Genomic DNA, 21,925 nt, shown 5'->3' with positions numbered 1-21,925 from the left:
TTTGATAATGATCACATGGCGCTTGCTGGTGGACCTAAGAAATCCCCCCGTGTGGGGAATGGCCGCGAACTGCTCAGCAGCCCCCAGCACTGAAAGGTCAGTGCTGGCCTGGAAAAACCAACTCAGCCCGTCAGCGACGGGGACCACCTGGCCCAGCTCTGCGCTGCTTCCCCCGCGCAGCGGGCAGTGCCCGCGAGGCCCCTGGCGCATCAGTAACCCGGCCCCACGCCCGCGAGGCACCGAGCAAAGGAGCAGCACCCAGAGTGCAGTGAGCTGGAGAGAGCCGTGTGCGTCGGCCACTGTCTGCCCTGCAGAGGGCAATGGAGCAGACACACACACACACACACTCTCTCAATCACACCTGCTTCCTGATCCCCAGCGCCCCTGCTAACCCCCCCCCCAACTCCCCAGCACCCCACGCCGCTCCCCACTGAGCATCTGCTCTGCCAGCCGCGCAGACCTGGTGCCTCCCAGCTGGGCCTGCTCTTTGAACCCCTTTGTTTCGCCACAGACCGGGCGCTGCTCCGGAGAGGTGGCTGCCAAAGCCGGGCCCGCGGTAAAGAACCTTTGGAGCTCCCGGCTGCCCAGCCGGGCGAGGGCGAGCCCACGGCCAAGCTCACGGGCCTGGAACTCGCTCCCCGCTCTCCGTCCCTGCCAGGACTGGAGGGTGAGGCTCCAGCTCCCCTCAGCAAGGCAGGGTGACCCCCCGTGGGCAGGCCATTCAGCACACTTCGCTGTGGCTGCCCCGAGTGAGGTTGGCATCAGCTCGGGTCCCGGTAGGCTCAAAGACGTGTGCCAAGTCTTAAAACATTGTACCAAACTAGCGTCCTTCTGAAAGCCTGATCGTTTTCCAGGCTGCACGGCCGAGTCACTCCCAGTGAGAGCAGGGTGGGACCTCACAACCCCTGACCCCCTGGGACAAAGTGGGAATGTTCTTAATGTTTTCTCTGAAGACTGTGTGCCTCAGTTTCCCCATGTGTTACTGGAGTGTCTAGGTGGTGGGATAAGGGTGTGTGATTGGTGCAGAGACCCCTAGAGGGCAGGTGTGATGCCAGCTGGCTGCCTGGGCACAGAGAATGGCCGATACTCTTGTGTCCTGGCAACGGATATAAACCTCCTGTGCCCCACGCTGGCTGGGAGTCAGTGCTGGCTGTGGAGTGGGGGTGCAGGGCCCCTGTGGGGGCGGGTGAGGCTGCCCCAGGCATCCCAGCCCGGTGGACTCACTGCGGGGAGCTCAGGGGGTGAGCGGGGGGCTGAATGCTCCGAGGTCAGACCCAGGAAGCGCTGAAGCCGAGGAGGCTCCTTGCCCTGCAGAGAGTGGCCCTGCGGGGAGACCCGGCGCCAGAGTCCTGCCTGGCTCCGATCCCAGCGGGGCCAGAGCCCCGAGCCTGGGACTCCGGGGCACCGCCAAACCCGCCGCTTCTGCCCCAGAACTAAAGGAGAATTGCCATTGGTAGGACCCATAGCAGAGCAGTTCCCCTTCTGTCCGGCGGTGGGCAGTCTGCCATGACGCTGCTGTTCATGACCGGTTCTAGTCCCCAGTGCAGTAATTAAGGAAGTCTGTGTTGTTAGTTAAGGAGAATGCACCTTACATTGCTGTGGCATCTTCCAAGCCAAATGACCCCCAAACACCGCACTCACCGATTGCTACCTCTCTAACCCGCTGGCATGCAGCCACCTCTGGGGCGGGACGGTGGCGCTGTTAAACAGTGGCCAGCAATGCTCTACGACAGGAAGTGGAGAAGAAGCCAGTTGAAACTGGACGAGCCGATTTGTTAGCCCAAGAGAGGAATCACTAAATGGGAACCTGGTCGGGGCATCAGGGTTCACACCCTGCACCTTGCAAAAATTGCCAGGGGATCTTCCCTGGGCTCAGGACCTTGTTTTTATCTTGGATCGTTTGAACGGTGGCCTGTCTAGCCACACAGCGCCCTGCAGCATCATGCCCACTGGGCACAGGGGTTAGCACCAACTCAGCTGGGGGGCACCTCTACTGAGTCCCCCACTTCCTTCCTTCAGGAACCCCCTAGCACCACAATGGGGCACTAGGGTCAGCACTGAGGCAGAGGGGTGACTGCTCCCATACTGAGCTCTGCAGCCCACTCCTTGCCACACAGCGCCCCCTAGTGCCACCCCGGGGTATTGGGGTCTGCACTGGGGGAGTGCCCCCTACTGAGCTCTGCAAACCACTCCTTGCCACACAGCGCCCCCTAGTGCCACACTGGGGTATTGGGGTCTGCACTGGGGGAGTGCCCCCTACTGAGCTCTGCACCCCACTCCCTGCTGCACAGCGCCCCCTAGTGCCACACTGGGGTATTGGGGTCTGCACTGGGGAAGCGCCCCCTACTGAGCTCTGAACCCCGCTCCCTGAAGCACAGCGCCCCCTAGTGCCACACTGGGGTATTAGAGTCTGCATTAGGGAGCGCCCCCTACTGAGCTCTGAACCCCGCTCCCTGAAGCACAGCGCCCCCTAGTGCCACACTGGGGTATTGGGGTCTGCACTGGGGGAGCGCCCCCTACTGAGCTCTGCACCCCACTCCCTGAAGCACAGCGCCCCCTAGTGCCACACTGGGGTATTAGAGTCTGCATTAGGGAGCGCCCCCTACTGAATTCTGAACCCCGCTCCCTGAAGCACAACACCCCCTAGTGCCACACTGGGGTATTGGGGTCTGCACTGGGGGAGCGCCCCCTACTGAGCTCTGCACCCCACTCCCTGAAGCACAGCGCCCCCTAGTGCCACACTGGGGTATTAGAGTCTGCATTAGGGAGCGCCCCCTACTGAGCTCTGCACCCCGCTCCCTGAAGCACAGCGCCCCCTAGTGCCACCCTGGGGTACTGGCTGTGGGAAGAGCGCAATGGAGCTCCTTGCTGCATGCGGATTTTCCCTCTAGGTCGCGCCAGTGCTGCTCAGCTCATGAGATCTGAGTCCCCCCTCGGTGCTGGACATACTGCAGCTGCTGAGGTCCCTGGCTCTGCTCACACTTCTCCCCACTAGCCCCCGTGTCTCGAGAGCACTTACCAGCGGGAGAGATCCCAGCTCCTGGCGCCCCGTGAGGGTGCCTCCCGCCGCCCGGCTCGCCGGGGGGCCTAGGCCTGGCTCGGGTTGCAATATACCCACGCGCTGCACTCCTCCGGCCTGGTTATGCTACAGCCCTGGGCTGGGACTCGAAGCTGCTCACCGCCCTGCTGGAGAAGAACAGTAAAGCAGGGGCCTGTGCACGCGATAAAACTCCACCTGTGCATTTAGTGCCGCTCACAGCCCCAGGGGGAGACAGGCCCGGTCCGGCTGCAGGGCCTGCCACCCCTCAGCCCACCCCTATGCTGGGGGAGCTCCCTCTAGAGGGGAGAGCCAGGGCTGCCGGTCGGCGGGGGGATTGCGGTGGGCACCAGTTCCTGGGAATTGCACCCAAAACCTCCAGCTTCTTTCTGGATTGGCAGCCCCTGGCAGCTGGAGGGGGAAAGGTTCGCTCAGGCCCTCTGCCTCTGTAACCGAGTGGCTCCAATAGTCCAGCCCAGCCCCAATGCGCCACCCAGTCCTCTCTCCGGTCTCTGCAGTCAGTGGATGGGCAGGGGCTGGTTCTCGGGGGGTCTTTCCCTAGCAGCCAGGCAGTGCTGTGCGAGCTAAGGAGGCCTCCCCTCTTACCCCCCATCCTACTTCTCACTTCCGCTCATGGGGTTCATGTAGCCCAGGGGCGGGCTCTGCCTCCGGGTGAGGGAGTTTGAGCCAAATTAATGGGGAAGGGGGGAGGGGCGGAATCCATTTCCCCACGATAAAAAAGAAAATCTCGCGGTGTTCTTCTGAACAGCTGTGCCATCCAAACGGCAAGGGGATGGGATGTGAATGGTGAAATGGGGCCAGGAAGCCGCCCTGCGAAAGGCACGGGGTCCTTGCCGGGACCCACCATATTGCTGGGACTAAGTGATGGCTTGTTCAAAACCTGCTGCCTTTTTATACCTTTCTAAAAAGGAAACAGCCCCGAGGCAATTCCACCTTAAAACCCAGGGCTAAGGGAGTATTAGGGGTGCACAGATAAGTGCTCAAAAATCAGGCTGTGATAAAGTTCAGTCAGGGGCACCCATTAGGAGGGGCTGGGGGGGGAATACCCCCCCCACACACACACACAAATTTTGCACTTGCTCAAAGTTCAATAGGCTGCCGCGCTGGGGGGGGGGGGGGCATGGCTCAATCGCTTTTAAGCCATGGTCCCGAACTAACCCAGTACAGCTGCTGCCGGAGAGCTCTGGACCGTCGCTCTGGCTGCGTGGTCCCACTGAAATCTGACCCAGCCACCCCTGTCCCAGATGGAGGGGCGGCCGGGCCAAATGGCGCTGCGACCTGATGCACGGACACTCTGATCTGGTACAGCCCAGTGTAGGGGACTCTGCCGAGACCTCGACTCCTGGATCACCGTCTCATGCACTGTGGGGGCAAGAGCGAGGGGAGGCTCCCCTGCTGAGGGAGACCCGGATGCAGGGGGGCAGACCAGAATTTTCCCCCTCATCACAAGACATATCTGAATTGGTGCCACTGAGGTTAGGTCATGGGCAACCTTAACTCTGCCCCCTTGCAGGCATCCTTTATGCTATAGCCTGTAGGTACATGATCACATACAATTTCTCAGCTATGACAATGTCAGACATTCTTTCACTGCAGCCTTAGGTACCTGGGTAGTGTCTTGTAGCGCTGCGTCCTTCTCTGTATGACGGAGTGCCCAGAAAAGTCATTTATAGTTAAGTACACTGGGTAATATTCTTATATGACATACAACAGATTACGCGGAACAACACAGACTTGGCTGGCAGATGTACGTCACCCAAGTTAGCCTCCTGATCCGCTGACTCACATCCCAGAAAGGCCTTGCTGCGGGTGGAGAAAAAAATGCACAGTTCTTATCTGCTAAGGTAACGATTGTGCTACATACCTTGGAGCAAAGATAATCCAGCGCAGACCAAGACAATGACCAGTATGATAATGAAACTAGTGCCAGGATAAAAGAATAGAAATCATGTTATGAGATGCTGCATACACTTATCTATGATATTCTATTTTCTTTTCTGAGTACCCAAAGGTGATCATGAAATTAAAGCCTGCACCATAACAATGCATGTGTGCAAAGGGGGCAAAGTTAAGGTTAAGTGAGCAACCTTAACTTTGGCCTTCCCTAGCATTTGCACCATTATTCTTGCAACCGTACTAGTCACTTAATGCAGTTATGGATGGGATATGCACATGATGGGGGGGAGGGATAGCTTAGTGGTTTGAGCATTGGTCTGCTAAACCCAGGGTTGTGAGTTCAATCCTTGAGGGGGCCACTTAGGGAACTGGGGTAAAACTCTGTCTGGGGATTGGTCCTGCTTTGAGCAGGGGGTTGGACTAGATGACCTCCTGAGGTCCCTTCCAACCCTGATATTCTATGATTCTATGCTATATTAATAGACCGTTGCATCTCATCCCATCACACCTCCGATTCCCTTCCATCCTTCTCTGACCTTGCTAGAGTGCCCGTTGCCACGGTAACAAGGTGAGGCAGGAATATCCCATCCCTGAAAGCCAGAGCGAGAGGAAGATGCGCTGAAGGCCCAAGGTGGGCCGGCCACAGGGGCTGAGACGCAGATACCCACCGAGGGGGGGGGGACACGTCAGAGACAAGCCCCGGGAAGGCCGCTGAGCGAGATCTTGGCGCCAGGCAGGGGGAAGAGAGAGGGAAGGGGGGAGCTTAGGGAACTGGGATCATTTCTAGGGCTAGGCGGGTTCGGCCGAGTGCGGCTCTTGTGGGTCCGTTTCTGCTCCGGGCTCCGATTAGCCTGCTGGGCTGGAAATGGGAGTTTGGGGTAAGCAGCTCAAGGGAGCCCTTTGTCCTTAATCCTCCTTCGATCCCCCCCTCCCCTCCAAAGGGGTCAGGGGCTGAGCCAAGCTCCTCTCTTTAAGCTGATTTCACCTACTCATCCGTCCGGGGAGGGGGCCGCTCCGCCTCGCAGCTCCCCACCGCCTGCCGCGTCCCTGCTAGCGCTGAGCCCGATCTTGTCCCTGGGACGGGGCGGGGGAAACAGGGCACCGGGCCAGTTCCAGGGCTCCCCCAGTAACCCAGCCTGGAAGGAGGTCAGCTTTTGCCTGGCCTGGCCAGGCTGGGATCTCCAGGGGCGGGTGCATGTGCTGCCCCCTTCAAGCAGAAAGGAGGGCGAAGCTCGGCTCACCCCATTTCCCGGGCACAGCCTGCGATCTCCACTATGGGCCAGGGCAGCCAGAGGACGGGGGAGCATTGCATGAGGGGGACTGGGGTGAGGAAAGCGGCTGCCTCCGGGCAGGCCTGTCACACAACGCTCCAGGCGCATCTTCACAGGCCTCCGTGGGCCGGGACCTGGCTGCTTCAGCCCTCACCGCCCCCAATGACACGAACACTGCGAGCGACCAGGGCAGAGCCCAGGGTCGATGTGGGGCTGCTGGGGGTGGAGGTTTCTAAGATGCCCAGAGATCTGGGTAGCGAGGGACTCTGGTAGCCCAAGGGGCTCAGACTCTCTCCAATTTGTCAACGTCCAGTTGGAAGTGCGCTCTGACGGCCCTGTCAGAAACAACGCGGGCGCGAGCGTGGTGGTGAACGGTCCCGCCCCCTCGAACGGCCTGGAAGGATCACGAGCTGTGTTTCTAGGGGACGCCAGGTGGACAGCTAGGCCAGTCCGGTAGTTGCATTACCAGGCTCGGACGTGACAGAGCTGCGGTGACGGCCCAGCCCTGCCCCAAACACGCCGGCTGAGTCGTTTCATTGCTCTCTCAGCCCCGCCTGTAATATGGGGATATTAAGGCTCCCTTCTGTGCACCCTTTGTCTGCTTCGGTGTGGAGGAACAGGGGACAGGAGTGAGCGTGTGTCTGCACACAGCGGGGTCCTGATCTTGGCTGGGTTCTGTAGGTGTGACTGGACTATAATAATATGGGCCTGTCGTGGATCCCACAGCTTTTAAACAGGCCCTTGGAAGAACCCTTCAGTGGACCTGACCCCCAGCGGGCCCTTCTCGTCTTTCAGGGCAGGCCAAGCGGCCTCCAAGACGCCAGCCCTCCCGTTTCACGCCGCGAGCTCTGCCCAGCGCGTCCAGCTGAGCCAGATGCCTGGTCTGAGACTTGTCCGCTCTGCAGGGACCAGGGCACCTCAGCCAGTATTTGCAGGGGCGCCAGGCAGCCTTTCCCTAACAGAGCAGGGTTCATTAGTCAACTGGACACGGCCTTGGGAAGTCCGTAAGTCAGCGCAGAGAGATGAAGGAGAAGACAGTCCGTGCCGGCCAAGCCCACGCGCCACCCGGCCAAGCAGCCAGGGAATCCTTTTCCAGCGCTCTCTCCCTGTCCCTTGTCTCTGCCAGCCCCAGGTCTGAGCTCCTGAGTCTCCCCAAAGGCCAGGTCTGAGCCCCGCCATAGGCGGCGAGTTATATGGGCCCGTGGAGCCCGTGCTCCACCAATATTCAGGAACATGGGCCCGGTGTAACGATGCTGCCCTTGGTGGGACACTTCCGAGAGGGCCAATTCAGGACAAATTGCTTAGAGCAGGGCAGTTACAGCCCAAAGAAGCAAACCAAGCCAGCCAAAACAGAGAGGACTTCGGTCTCACCCCACTGGCTAACCACAAGTCACACAAGCAATTCCCTCAGACACTCCAGTTTCCCAGTATCACCACCAGCACCGCTCCTTATGGGGACAAATGGTTATGAAAACCAATACCCCAGTAAAAGAAAAAAGGTTCTCCCGATCCCAAAGGACCAAGCCCCAGACCCAGGTCAATATACAAGTCAGAACTTACCCACAAATCACACTGTTGCCAATCCTTTAGAATCTAAAATGTAAAGGTTTATTCATAAAAAGAAAGAAATATAGATGAGAGTTAGAATTGGTTAAATGAATCAATTCCATACAGTAATGGCAAAGTTCTTGGTTCAGGCTTGTAGCAGTGATAGAATAAACTGCAGGTTCAAATCAAGTCTCTGGAACATCCCCAGCTGGGGTGGGTCAGTCAGTCCTTCGTTCAGAGTTTCAGTTTGTAGCACAGTCCCTCCAGAGGTAAGAAGCAGGATTGAAGACAAGCTGGAGCAGCACCCGGCAAAGTGGTGTCTTTGCCCTGGCAAGATCTGGGGAGAGGATTTTTCCTGAATAAAAATAAATAAATAAATTAATGAAGATATCCTATTTCCTAGAACTGGAAGGTCATTGAGTCCAGCCCCCTGCCTTCACTAGCAGGACCAAGTACTGATTTTGCCCCAGATCCCTAACTGGCCCCCTCAAGGATTGAACTCCTAACCCTAGGTTTAGCAGGCCAATGCTCAAACCGCTGAGTTATCCCTCCCCCTCAATGGCCTCTGGCTGGACCCAACAATTCAGGCACATGACCACTAGCATCACTGACCTCTGGGGGGGAAGGGGGGTTCTCACAACCCCGCCTCAGGCGAAGGGGAAATTCTCTGGGAAGCCCTCCCCACACTCAATTGCAAAACAGGGCTCAGCCAGGATTTGAACCCAGGACCTCTCACACCCTAAGTGAGAATCATACCCCTAGACCAACGAGCCAGCCTGGAGCACTTTTTGCAGCTGTTGCTCTAGGTGCCACCTCAGCAAAGCAGCAGCCCAGTGATCAGGTTACACTGAGGTCTCACTACCCAGCAGCGCTCGGGGCTGGCTGCTGCCTCATCCCACCTTCCTGCCTGGGGAGTCCGCAGAGCAGACAGGAACTGCCAGCTGTGGCTGCAGCCCTGACAAACAGCCATTGAGTCTCACTGCACCCGCTGAGCAAGGATTCGCTACAGCTGGCAATGGAGGCTTTTCGTACCCAGCCCCTGCTTCTCACTTCCCTTCCTACTGAGCCTCCGGCACTTGCCTGCGATCGGCCTGCGCCCAGCCAGGCTGCCCAGCAAAGTACTGCGTATCCCCCATGGGACGACACGCACACGCCACAGCCCCGGACCCACAGCAGAGCCCTGCGCCCAGCCAGGCTGCCCAGCAAAGTACTGCGTATCCCCCATGGGACGACACGCACACGCCACAGCCCCGGACCTGCAGCAGAGCCCTGCGCCCAGCCAGGCTGCCCAGCAAAGTACTGCGTATCCCCCATGGGACGACACGCACACAACACAGCCCCGGACCCGCAGCAGAGCCCTGCGCCCAGCCAGCCTGCCCAGCAAAGTACTGCGTATCCCCCCATGGGACGACACGCACACGCCACAGCCCCGGACCCACAGCAGAGCCCTGCGCCCAGCCAGGCTGCCCAGCAAAGTACTGCGTATCCCCCATGGGACGACACGCACACGCCACAGCCCCGGACCCGCAGCAGAGCCCTGCGCCCAGCCAGGCTGCCCAGCAAAGTACTGCGTATCCCCCATGGGACGACACGCACACAACACAGCCCCGGACCCGCAGCAGAGCCCTGCGCCCAGCCAGCCTGCACAGCAAAGTACTGCGTATCCCCCCATGGGACGACACGCACACAACACAGCCCCGGACCCACAGCAGAGCCCTGCGCCCAGCCAGGCTGCCCAGCAAAGTACTGCGTATCCCCCATGGGACGACACGCACACGCCACAGCCCCGGACCCACAGCAGAGCCCTGCGCCCAGCCAGCCTGCCCAGCAAAGTACTGCGTATCCCCCATGGGATGACACGCACACGCCACAGCCCCGGACCCACAGCAGAGCCCTGCGCCCAGCCAGGCTGCCCAGCAAAGTACTGCGTATCCCCCATGGGATGACACGCACACGCCACAGCCCCGGACCCACAGCAGAGCCCTGCGCCCAGCCAGGCTGCCCAGCAAAGTACTGCGTATCCCCCATGGGATGACACGCACACGCCACAGCCCCGGACCCACAGCAGAGCCCTGCGCCCAGCCAGGCTGCCCAGCAAAGTACTGCGTATCCCCCCATGGGATGACACGCACACGCCACAGCCCCGGACCCACAGCAGAGCCCTGCGCCCAGCCAGGCTGCCCAGCAAAGTACTGCGTATCCCCCATGGGACGAGACGCACACGCCACAGCCCCGGACCTGCAGCAGAGCCCTGCGCCCAGCCAGCCTGCACAGCAAAGTACTGCGTATCCCCCCATGGGATGACACGCACACGACACAGCCCCGGACCCGCAGCAGAGCCCTACGCCCAGCCAGCCTGCCCAGCAAAGTACTGCGTATCCCCCATGGGACGACACGCACACGCCACAGCCCCGGACCCACAGCAGAGCCCTGCGCCCAGCCAGCCTGCCCAGCAAAGTACTGCGTATCCCCCATGGGATGACACGCACACGCCACAGCCCCGGACCCACAGCAGAGCCCTGCGCCCAGCCAGCCTGCCCAGCAAAGTACTGCGTATCCCCCATGGAATGACACGCACACGCCACAGCCCCGGACCCGCAGCAGAGCCCTGCGCCCAGCCAGCCTGCCCAGCAAAGTACTGCGTATCCCCCCATGGGACGACACGCACACGCCACACAGCCCCGGACCCACAGCAGAGCCCTGCGCCCAGCCAGCCTGCCCAGCAAAGTACTGCGTATCCCCCATGGAATGACACGCACACGCCACAGCCCCGGACCCGCAGCAGAGCCCTGCGCCCAGCCAGCCTGCCCAGCAAAGTACTGCGTATCCCCCCATGGGACGACACGCACACGCCACAGCCCCGGACCCACAGCAGAGCCCTGCGCCCAGCCAGCCTGCCCAGCAAAGTACTGCGTATCCCCCCATGGGACGACACGCACACGCCACAGCCCCGGACCCACAGCAGAGCCCTGCGCCCAGCCAGCCTGCCCAGCAAAGTACTGCGTATCCCCCCATGGGATGACACGCACACGCCACACAGCCCCGGACCCGCAGCAGAGCCCTGCGCCCAGCCAGCCTGCCCAGCAAAGTACTGCGTATCCCCCATGGGATGACACGCACACGCCACAGCCCCGGACCCACAGCAGAGCCCTGCGCCCAGCCAGCCTGCCCAGCAAAGTACTGCGTATCCCCCCATGGGACGACACGCACACGCCACAGCCCCGGACCCACAGCAGAGCCCTGCGCCCAGCCAGCCTGCCCAGCAAAGTACTGCGTATCCCCCCATGGGATGACACGCACACGCCACACAGCCCCGGACCCGCAGCAGAGCCCTGCGCCCAGCCAGCCTGCCCAGCAAAGTACTGCGTATCCCCCCATGGGACGACACGCACACGCCACAGCCCCGGACCCACAGCAGAGCCCTGCGCCCAGCCAGCCTGCCCAGCAAAGTACTGCGTATCCCCCATGGGATGACACGCACACGCCACAGCCCCGGACCCACAGCAGAGCCCTGCGCCCAGCCAGGCTGCCCAGCAAAGTACTGCGTATCCCCCATGGGATGACACGCACACGCCACAGCCCCGGACCCACAGCAGAGCCCTGCGCCCAGCCAGCCTGCCCAGCAAAGTACTGCGTATCCCCCATGGGACGACACGCACACGCCACAGCCCCGGACCCACAGCAGAGCCCTGCGCCCAGCCAGCCTGCCCAGCAAAGTACTGCGTATCCCCCATGGGACGACACGCACACGCCACAGCCCCGGACCCACAGCAGAGCCCTGCGCCCAGCCAGCCTGCCCAGCAAAGTACTGCGTATCCCCCATGGGATGACACGCACACGCCACAGCCCCGGACCTGCAGCAGAGCTCTGTGGGGCTCGAAAGCTCGTCTCTCTCACCAATGGAAGTTGGTCCAATAAAAGCTATGACCTCCCCCGCATTGTCTCTCTAATATCCCGGGGCCGACACGGCTACCACAACGCTGCAGACGCCCAGTGACTGAGTTCGGATTCTCGCTCTGATCTGTGCAACAAAAGGGTTACGAATAATTTAAACAAACGTACTAAGCTAATGTAAATATTCAACTGTCCCGATGCAATGCTAAGTCCCTCTCGGCACGTCACTGGCTCCGTCTAACTTTCAGCCCGCTGGGCCCCGTCGGTTTTAGCCCCTCTGACCTGGTTTGGGCACCAGCGTTCCAGGACCAGCTGCCAAAATATTTTTTGTCTCCCTGTACAATTACTTCCACTCCCTTTTTATCCGGTGGGGGAGAAGGGCAGGCCGTGGTTATGTCATGCACAGACATGTGCTACTTACATGGGGGTGGTGTGGAGGCGGGGAATAGGCTGATCTGGGATATACCCAGAGCAAGACTCATACCCCTAGTCCAGGGGCAGGCAAACTTTTTGGCCTGAGGGCCGCATCGGGTTTCGTAAATTGTATGGAGGGCCGGTTAGGGGAGGGGGTCGTGGCCCGGCCCCCACCTCCTATCTGCCCCCGCGGGACTCCTGCCCCATCCAACCCCCCCTGTTCCCTGATGGCCCCCCCGGGACCCCTGCCCCATCCACACACACCCCGCTCCCGTCCCCTGACCACCCCCGGACTCCCACCATCCCATCCAACCCCTCCTCTCATTCCTGATGGCCCCCCCAGGACCCCTGCCCCATCCAACCACCCCTTCTTCCTGTCCCCTGACTGCCCCCTGCCACCCCATCCAACCCCCCTCCTTCCTGACTGCCCCCCGGGACCCCTGCCCCCATTCAACCCACTGTTCCCCCCCTGACTCCCCCCACCCCTATCCACACCCCCGCCCCCTGACCACCACCCCGAACTCCCCTGCCCTCTATCCAACCCCCCCCCCCCCCCCCCGCTCCCTGCCCCTTTACCGCGCCGCCACCACCGCGTAGCACAGAGACCGGGTCAGGCTGGGCTCTGCAGCTGCGCTGCCCCAGGAGCTCACAGCCCAGAGCATTGCACCGGCGCGGGGCGAGCTGAGGCTGCGGTGCGGGGGGGGCAGCAGGGGAGGGGCCGGGGGCGAGCCTCCTGGGCCGTAGTTTGCCCACCTCTGTCTAAAGCAACACGCCAGCTGAAGCAGGTTGTACCTAGGGGCTTTGTAAGATGTTTTATAAGCAATGTTATTAATCTACATGGGTTTTAATAGTGTGATCCCAGTGTAGTCTGAGCACCTTGCGTCATGCATTCAGCACTGGGACAACACGTGTCACACTTTGGTTCCCTCATCCCCTCCCCAGGCCCAGAGGGAGACGCGTGTGGTCGGGAGTGTCTTGTTTTGGTAGGGTCTCCTGTGTTTTGTTAAACAGACCTATTGCCCTGTGTTTATGGTAGAGAAGGGAAGTCCAAGAAATGCACCTGGTAGGGAAGGTGGTGAGGTCTGTGATGGGGGACTTTGTTCTGTGGTCTGGGACTTCCCCCAGAGACGGCTCTGTCTGCCCTACAGACGAGCGGCACTCGTATTGTTGAGAGCTCCATTGGGCCATGGTTTTCCTCTAGGAGCCTGAGATGGTCTTTTAGGTATCCTGGGCCCAGGCCATACAGTGCCTTGAAGATAAAGACTGAGGCATTCAAGTGGGTGTGAAGTTCTCTAGGAAGCCGGTGCAGGGAGCGGAGGGCAGGTGGGACGTGCCCACCATTGCTGAGGAGACGAGCTGCTGTATTCATTTAGAAGGAACAGATGGGCCCAAAGAGTCACAAGGTGTTCGCGTGACCCTGAAACTGTCCCACACTGAACATTACGAGAGACACTTTGGGGTTTGCTACGCGGAGACCTCAGCTGGCTGGGTGCCCTGGCAGACGCACCGCGCAGCTCATGCCGCAGGTTGGACATTCATTGCAGTGACGCAAAACAATCAAACCCGGTGTTGGATACCAGGTAGCGTTTCCCCCTCTGCCACAATCCTTGGTGGGGGAGGACAGGTTAGCTCTGGGAAGGACAGTCACCTTCCTGCTTTCAGCACAACAGCCAGACATGAGGGGGAGAAGAGATGGGCTAGCCAGGGGAGATGGCGCTTGGCTGATGTCCTCAGGATACCAGGCGGCTGCTCAGTCACGGACAGGTGTCCTGGGCGGGCGGGTCGGCCATGACAGCTGTTGGACCAGAGCTTGCCTCCTTGGCCAGGGACATCAACTGGTTGGTCTGGCTGAGTCAGTGTCCTTCGCAGATGGAGCAGAGCTGGGGGACGTCTCACTCGGCCGTGCTGGCGCCGGGCAGTACGGCTGATTTCAGGGTCAGGTGAAAAGCCGAGAGAGAGATCAGCCAGCAGGAAGATAGTGGGGGACGGAAAGGGACACACGAGGGAGGGGCTCGGAGCAGGACCTCACATGTATCAGGCTGAGGTTCTCGCTGCTGTAGTGATGCTGGCCAAGCGTCCCCTGTGGAGGACCAAGGCTGGGGGTCACAGCAACAGTCCTGCTGCCCCTGCCGAGGTGATGGTCAAAGTTCCCTCTTTGCCCCTGAAGCCTCTTCTTACCGGCCCCAAAAAGGTGCTGACTGGTCCGTCCTCTCATTATTTTGCCCACCAATTAGGCCTAATTTCCCAAGCACCAATTTTGGTCCATTGATTTCCGGTGCCCTCCTCCTCTTGTCTACCCGTCACAGTCCTAACACAGCCCTGGAGTGGTACCGTTAGTGCCTTTCCGTTTACATTAGTTCCCTCTTATGTTTATCTCTGACACGGTTTGATACAGCCGGCACCACAGCCGCTCACGCACATCCACCCGCTTTCCGCCAGGGAGCCTCACAATGACTGTAGACCTGCCACAGCGCGGCGGCTTTCTGGTTGGAGTGTCCAACGTGCTGACGTTTTCGTGCCCGGGTAAATCGCATTGCTGTCGTCCAGCAGAGAGGTGGCGAAGGCAGGAATAACTCAGGCCAGGTCTTCGTCGTCCAGAACGGGACGGAGTCTCCCAGCCGAGCGGAGAGAGCAGAAAGCATTACTTGTGGCCATTGCGATGGGAGAGCTCAGCATCAGCGAGGAATCCAAGAGTACTTCTAGACTAGGGACGGAACTGACCAATTGTGGATGGGAACCTTCAGTCAAAGGAGACTTCACCATGGCTGCAAATTCCTCCAACTACTTCCCCTGTCCACAGCATCACCTCTGTTGTGCTCGGGTTCAGCTTCAGCCGGCTGCTCTTCATCCAAAAGCTGATCTCACCTAAGCACTGGGCCGTCCTGGTGGCAGTGGTGTGGTCGGATGTGGTGAAGCGCAGGCAGGGCTGTGCGTCATCGGCATGTTGCTGGCACTTGAGTCCATGTCGTCTGGCCCATTCACCCGGTGGTTGCATGTAGATGTTGGAAAGGGCCGGAGCGAGAAGTGACCCTGGTGGAGCCCCACAAGCGAGGGGCCTGGGGGGGAGGGGCAGTTTCCCATCACTGCTCTTTGGGGGCATTTCAGCGCCTTCCCCTGGATCCTGCCACCTCTCGGTGGAGCCAGTGGAAGCGCCTGGCCCGTGGTGTGGAACGCTGCAGAGAGGCCCAGGGGCTGAGCCCGGATGGCTGCCCCTCTCCCCACTCACAGGAGGACTCAGCCATCAGGGCCATGAAACCAGCTCCTGTTCCGTGTCCTGGCCTGAAGCCAGGTGGTGCCGGGTCTCGCCTGCTGGCTGCTGTTAGAGGAGCCTGGAGCTGGCCTTTGGCTGGCTTCTCTCTGAGCGTGCCCAGGAGCGGGAGGTCTGACACCGGGCGAGAGCTGGTCAGGCCTGATGTGCCCAGGGTGGGTTTCTCCAGCGTGGGTCGCACCAGTGCACGTGTGAAGGACGGAGGGCGGATTCCCCCCCTGAACGAGGAGCTGGCTGGTTCGTTCAGGAGTGGGGCCAGTTGCACACGACTGTTTCGCCAGCCAGGAAGGGCCCAGGTCGGATTCACAGGTCTCTGCTAGGGGCTGAGCACGGCAGGCCCACGCTGTTTGAGGAGGCTGATTGTGGTCAGTTCAATGAAGGAGGGTGACGGTTCTTACACTGCTTGGTGCTCAGCTCTGCGACAGGCCCTCAGGTCTGGAGGAAGCCATTTACCCCTCTGGAGAGCTCCTTAGGGTGGGATTTGGCCGCCTCGGTGGAGGGAGGGAGGAGCCTTTTGGGGGCCAGTGGGTCACCAGGTCCTCAACTCCTTGTCCCATGGGTGGGGTCCAGGTGTCTTTTAGCAGGCTCTGGCATTCGTTGGAGTCCCTGAGTCTTCGTGGTTGAATCAGGGTCTTTCTTGATGCCCAGGTCCTGGAAGGTCTCTGAGCACTGCCCTAGTCAGGGGATGGTCTGTGGGTCCAGGGGTGATCAGCTGTGTGGGCTGGACCGAAATGCCCTGTGAAAGTCCTAGGGATGGGGCACTCGCTGGGGAGGGCTCTGAGTTACTACAGAGAATTCCTTCCCGGGTGTCTGGCTGGTGGGTCTCGCTCACACACTCAGGGTCTAACTGATCGCCAGATTTGGGGTCAGGAAGGAATTTCCCCCCCGGTCAGATTGGCAGCGGGGTCTTTTGCCTTCCTCTGCAACTCGGGGCATGGGTCCCTTGCAGCTTTAAACTAGTGTAAGTGGTGGATTCTCTGTAACTTGAAGCCTTTAAACCATGATTTGAGGACTTCAGGATCTCCCAGGACGACAAGGCTGAGGTGCCTCTCCATGCGCCAGTGAGCTCCTGCGTGTTTTTCTCTGTGATGGTCTGGAAATCCACCTAAAATCAGTGTGAGCTTTGGCTCTGGTTTCTCCTGTCAGGTGCATGAAGTTGTCTTACCAGAGGCACCTCTCTTGCATTTGATGTTTGCAGAGTAGATGGATGCGGCGCCACCCACCTTCTCGGCCTCTCCAGCTCCACAGAGTATCCTGGGGGGGCGAGCTGGGCTAGCACAGGGCTTGCGGGGTTCTCCAGCCAGGTCTCAATGGGACAGGCTACATCAGGGGCATCCTCCCAGATGAGGCCGTGCATTGTTTGTTAGTGGCAGCTCTTGCACTGATCAGCATCAGCTTTAATTTGTGGTGCGTTCCTGGCCCGTGCCAAGGTGGTGGGCCTGTGCCGTGTGCCGGCGTCAGACGTGTAGAAACTGGTTTCTTACTTCTGTTTCCTTGGACGGCTCCTCCCAGTCTGAGCGGTGGGAGGCAGTGAAGTGGCTGTGGCCTTGGGATGTGCTGAGGGATGCTTGTCTGGTTCAACAGATGCCGTGGGAAAGGCAGGTCTGTTGGATACCTTTGGGAGCTGTAACCTGGCTGAGTCCTGGGAATGGGCGGCGCTGGGGCGGTGTGTCCCAGAAGCGTGAGTGCCAACCTCAGGAACCTCATAGCACAAACCCAACATTGGCTGTGAGGTCTACACTTCGATTTCACCAACCAGTTATCACGTGTAAACGCCTCGGGCACTTTAACAGCCTCACCATGGAGACACAGACAGTCCCCTGAGGTGCTCCGATCTGCCTCGCCGCCCAGAGGAGTCCAAGCACCAATGAGATCCAGCTCCTCCTTGTTAGGGGGTTTTATTCCCTTCCCCCCCACACTTCGAGTTGCAAACTCAGCCAATGGGAGGAATTCACTTGCAAGACTCATCTTCATGGGGCAGGGGGTTAGTAAACAACAACGTCTTTCGTCCTCTGTAACATTCCACTCTAGTCCGTCTGGCGTCGCTGGGCCTCCTCGTGGGGCAGGGCAGAACACCTTCTGCTGGAGACCAGCATTTCACACGAGTTAACGCCTCTCTCCTCTGCTGAGTTACACTGTCACAGAGCGAAACTCTCGAACATTACGGGCTGGTCTACACTGGGGGGGGGGGATCGATCTAAGATACGCAACTTCAGCTATGCGAATAGCGTAGCTGAAGTCGAAGTATCTTGGATCGAATTACCTGGGGTCCACACGGCGCGGATCGATGGCCGCGGCTCCCCCGTTGACTCCGCTACCGCCGCTCGCTCTGGTGGAGTTCCGGAGTCGACGGTGAGCGTGTTCGGGGATCGATATATCGCGTCTTAACGAGACGCGATATATCGATCCCGGATAAATCGATTGCTACCCGCCGATACGGTGGGTAGTGAAGACGTACCCTAACTTACAGTACAGGTGTGATGTGTCCCCCACGCCCCCCTGGATCCACCTGGAACTGGGGTACCACTGAGCCGCCCAACCCACCGGCCTGGCTCCCTCTCACACTGCACTGCTGTGACAAGCTGCAAAGCCCTCTCCAGCCTGCACGTTCACCAGCATTCACACAGGTAGAGATACACTCAGCTGCAGTTACATGCAGGCTCGTTGACCAGCCCCTGCATGGGAAGGCTACAGCTAAGGCAACTCCCAGCTCCCTAGGCACACACCCCTCTGGAGTATAAACCCAGAATTATACCGTCTTCAGCTGCACAGGGAACTGTACAGCGTAAGCTCATAAAATTCACCCCCTCCCTCAATGTGGAGAGGAACGTGCAACAGCCTTCTGCCCCGGGTTATGATTCCCACACACTGGTTTAGACAAAGCAAAACCAAGTGTATTAACTAGAAAAGACAGATTATAAGGGATAGCAAACAGATCCAAGCAGATTACCTAGCAAATAAACGAAAAACTCAAACTAAACTTAATATACTAAGTAGATTGGATTTGAATTTAGCAGATTCTCAACCTAAGAGATGATACCAGCCGGCTGCAGATCCTTAAGGGGCCAGCTGCACTTGCTTACAGCTTGGAGTCCCCAGGTGTTCCATTCACAGGCTAAAAATCCCTTTCGCCTGGGTCCAGCACTTCCCCCAGTTCAGTCCTTGTTCCTCAGGTGTTTCCAGGAGTCTCTTTGGGCGGGGAGTGAAGAACCCCAGACGATGTCACTCCCTGCCTTATAGAGCTTTGGCATATGGCGGGAACCCTTTGTTCCAAAGCTTGGTTCTCAGACCAGTCTGTGGAAAAACACTGACATCCAAGATGGAGTCTAGAAACATGAGGTCTCATCACATGTCCTTGTAGAGGCCTAGCAGCCATCACTCACAGGCGGTTCGTTGCATTCTCAAGAAGGCTCCCCAAGTAGGAGATAAGCTTCTCCTAAGGCCTATTGTTTTTTTCCTAATGGCTCATTGCCCTGAATAGGCCCTTCCCCACCCAGCTATCTAGACTGACAGCCTCTTGTCTAGTGGGTGTTCCCCAGGTGTCACTACATTGGAAATGCAGAGACATAGTCAATATGCATAACTTCAGAGACCAAAATGATACAGGCAGACAAATAGGAGAATCATATTCAGCAAATCACCTTTCCAGTGACACCTCCCATGACTTAGCTTGCATAAAATACATCATAACGACATCATAATCATATCCTGCTAATATCACTGTGAAGAATACGGGGTGCGGTACCACACTGGGATACAGCTGTTACAGGTGAGATGAATGCCGGCAGCAACTCACAAGCTTTCAATGATGTCTGAACGGTCCACACATCCTGATCATGCTGATACCTGTCTGAACAATACCACATCCAGGGGAGCCGACCATGGAGCCGTCAGCGGTCCACTGAGGGATGGGGACCTTGGCATGAGCTGGCGCCTGGCCTGCCAGTGTCAGGCCCCGCGGAGCGGCTGAAAAGTGGGGTGTTGGTGGAGGCTGGAGGAGCAGGGCTGGGATTCAGGGCTCCTTCCCCGGAAAAGGACAGAGCCCTTAGGCAGTCTGTCCCTGTGGGGGTGGGAAAGCAGCTGGGGGAGCAGGACCTGGCCCCTTTAAGGGCTCTCTGGATTCCCTGCTCTGGCCCTGGCCCCGTGCAGGGCCCCCTGGAGCTGCCCCCCACTAGAGCTGCAGGCCCAGCTGTCAGGCCATCACTTTCTTCAGGACCACCCAGGGTGGGAGAAGGGAGGAGACGGACAGTTGGCCCCAGGCCCTGTATTTGAGAGGGCCCCCAAACCCGAGCAGAGCACAATGCCCAGAGCAGGGAGCCGGACCAGCCCCATGGGGCACAGGAGTCACTGCTGTGTGGTCAGGAGGGATAGCTCAGTGGTTTGAGCATTGGCCTACTAAACCCAGGGTTGTGAGCTCAATCCTTGAGGGGGCCATTTAGGGAAGTGGGGTGTGTCTGGGGATCGGTCCTGCTTTGAGCAGGGGGGTGGACTAGATACCTCCTGAGGTCTCTTCCAACCCTGATATTCTATGAGCGTGGGGCAGGTGTCTTCCCCAGCACACACCTGAAGTCTCTCTCAGGGCAGTGTTTCAGAAGGGTAGAGGCCTCAGTTTCATATTTTGCCCCAGGCCCTCTGTGCAGCGCTGATCCCCTCAGATCAATGGGTTTCTGTAGCTTATCCACTGCCTGGCCCAGGGGTGTCCAGTTCACCACAGTGCACAGGAGCCAGCAGCAGGGGGTGCTGACAGCTCAGGCCGAGCTAAGCTGCCACTCAGGACTGAGCCCAGGGCTGGGCTCTCCAGGCCAAGACAACAAACCAGCGTGGGAAGACGACATGCCCATGACAAAGCAGCAGTAAGGTCCTGTGCTTGGAGCCGGCTACCAAGGGGGGATGCCAGCCTGGAAGGCAGCATGGCCTGGGGGTCAGTTCGTAAGGCATGTTCCTGGAAGCACCATCCCTGTCACCCAGAGGTGAATGCTCCACAGCAGGGGCGCGCCCTGGAATACAAATTTGGCCACTTTTGGAGGGGCACTTTCTGTGCTCAGAGGAGCTGGCTCTCTCCCCCTGGCCCCCACAGCTGGAGGAGCTGCCTCTCCCCTCCCAGCAGTTCTGATGGTGGGGGGTGGGAGCTATGCTCCTGCTTGCTGCCCCCCTCCCCCTCCCTGCACACACCCCTGCTCTGCAGCACAATCAAGGTAATCCAGAGGGGTGGGGGTGGAGATTTCACTGGTGGCCAGAGAGCCTGCAGCCTCCCAGCAGGGCAGCAGCCTGAGGCAGGGAAGTAGGGGCAGTTTTACACCTGGGGAAGATGAAGTGGCAGAAGCTGGATTAGAACCCAAGTCTCCCCAGTTCTTAGCCCTGTGCCTATTCCACTACACCACAGCACTGAAATAGCACAGAGCCGTCTGGCATGGCCTTAGTGCACCATGCGGTACAATGCCTAGGGCAGCCACCGGGGATGTAGGAGACATGGGTTCTAGTCTTGGCTCTGACACTGGGGCAAGTCTTTTCCTGTGCCCCTGCTGGGGATAATGGTGCTGCCCTTGGGCAAAGGCATTGAGCGGGGGGGTGTTGGGATGCCAGGCGGAGATGGGAGCTGCCTGCCCGCAGTGCATGGGCTGGTAACTTGACAGCCCTATGCAGCTCTGCTGGGGTCTGAGCGCGGGCCAGGAACAGGGGGGAGTTGTGGCCCAGGAGCTGGGTATACTGGGGGGGGAAGGGGTGCAGGAAGATTCTTGGGATGGCAGGAGAATGCAGAGTGACCCCACTGAATGCGTCCTCCAGTGGCAGTGCCCCCTGTAGGCCAGCGAGGGGAGTCCTAAAACTAGCCCCCTGCCTGAGAACTGCTGAGTTCTGTGGGGCTTGGTACAGCTGCTCCACGGGGGATCGTAACCAGCCCCTGCAGTGGGCACCCAAAGAGATGGGTGGGGAGCGCACACCTGGTGCTGCTCTCACTGCCTACTGGACAGCAGCGAGATAGGGACCAGCCCAGCCCTTGGAAATGCACCTTCCTCCTCCGGGCCAGCGTGGCCTTTTATCAGCCCTCAGCTTTGGACTAAAGAACGAACGCAAAGGCAGAGAGGAGACAATAGTGACATTTCCCTTCGCATAGACGGTGCCCCCCCCCGCCCCCACTCCACAACTGACCTGCTCTGGAACTGGCCCGGCCTAGAGTCTAGATTTTAGAGGCTGAAGCTGGAGACCTTTCCCCAGTAGCTGCAGTGGCTCAAAGCCGTAGCGTCGCCAGTTTTGTGAAGGGGCTAAACTGTAGCCGGGCAAATCACATCTACAACGGAGTTTTCCATCCTGGCAGCTTCAGCGGGGTGAAAATCCCAGTGTAGCGAAGGCCATAAATTGTTCTCTCAAGTGTGTCTAGGAGCCAGGGGAAAGAGTCGAGGGAACATCCTGCTGCCAGATGTGTGTGGAAAGTCATATGATCCCTGAGTGCCAACACAGCCAATGGCTCATCTCTAAAAACATCTGGAAGAAAGGCTTTGCTCAGCTGGCTCGTTGGTCTAGGGGTATGATTCTCGCTTAGGGTGCGAGAGGTCCCGGGTTCAAATCCCGGACGAGCCC

General features: G+C 59.2%; 1 non-coding gene across 1 annotated transcript; it reads left to right on the top strand.

The window, feature by feature from the left end:
• The first annotated feature begins 21,853 nt into the window (after nucleotides 1-21,853).
• TRNAP-AGG (transfer RNA proline (anticodon AGG)) lies at nucleotides 21,854-21,925 on the top strand. Its single transcript has one exon. It is a non-coding gene; the product is annotated as a tRNA-Pro (tRNA).

Source organism: Emys orbicularis, chromosome 1 (genome assembly GCF_028017835.1).
Source record: "Emys orbicularis isolate rEmyOrb1 chromosome 1, rEmyOrb1.hap1, whole genome shotgun sequence".
NCBI lineage: Eukaryota > Metazoa > Chordata > Testudines > Emydidae > Emys > Emys orbicularis.
The sequence above is the reverse complement of the archived record's forward strand: the minus strand, read 5'-3'. Positions and strand labels throughout refer to the sequence as shown.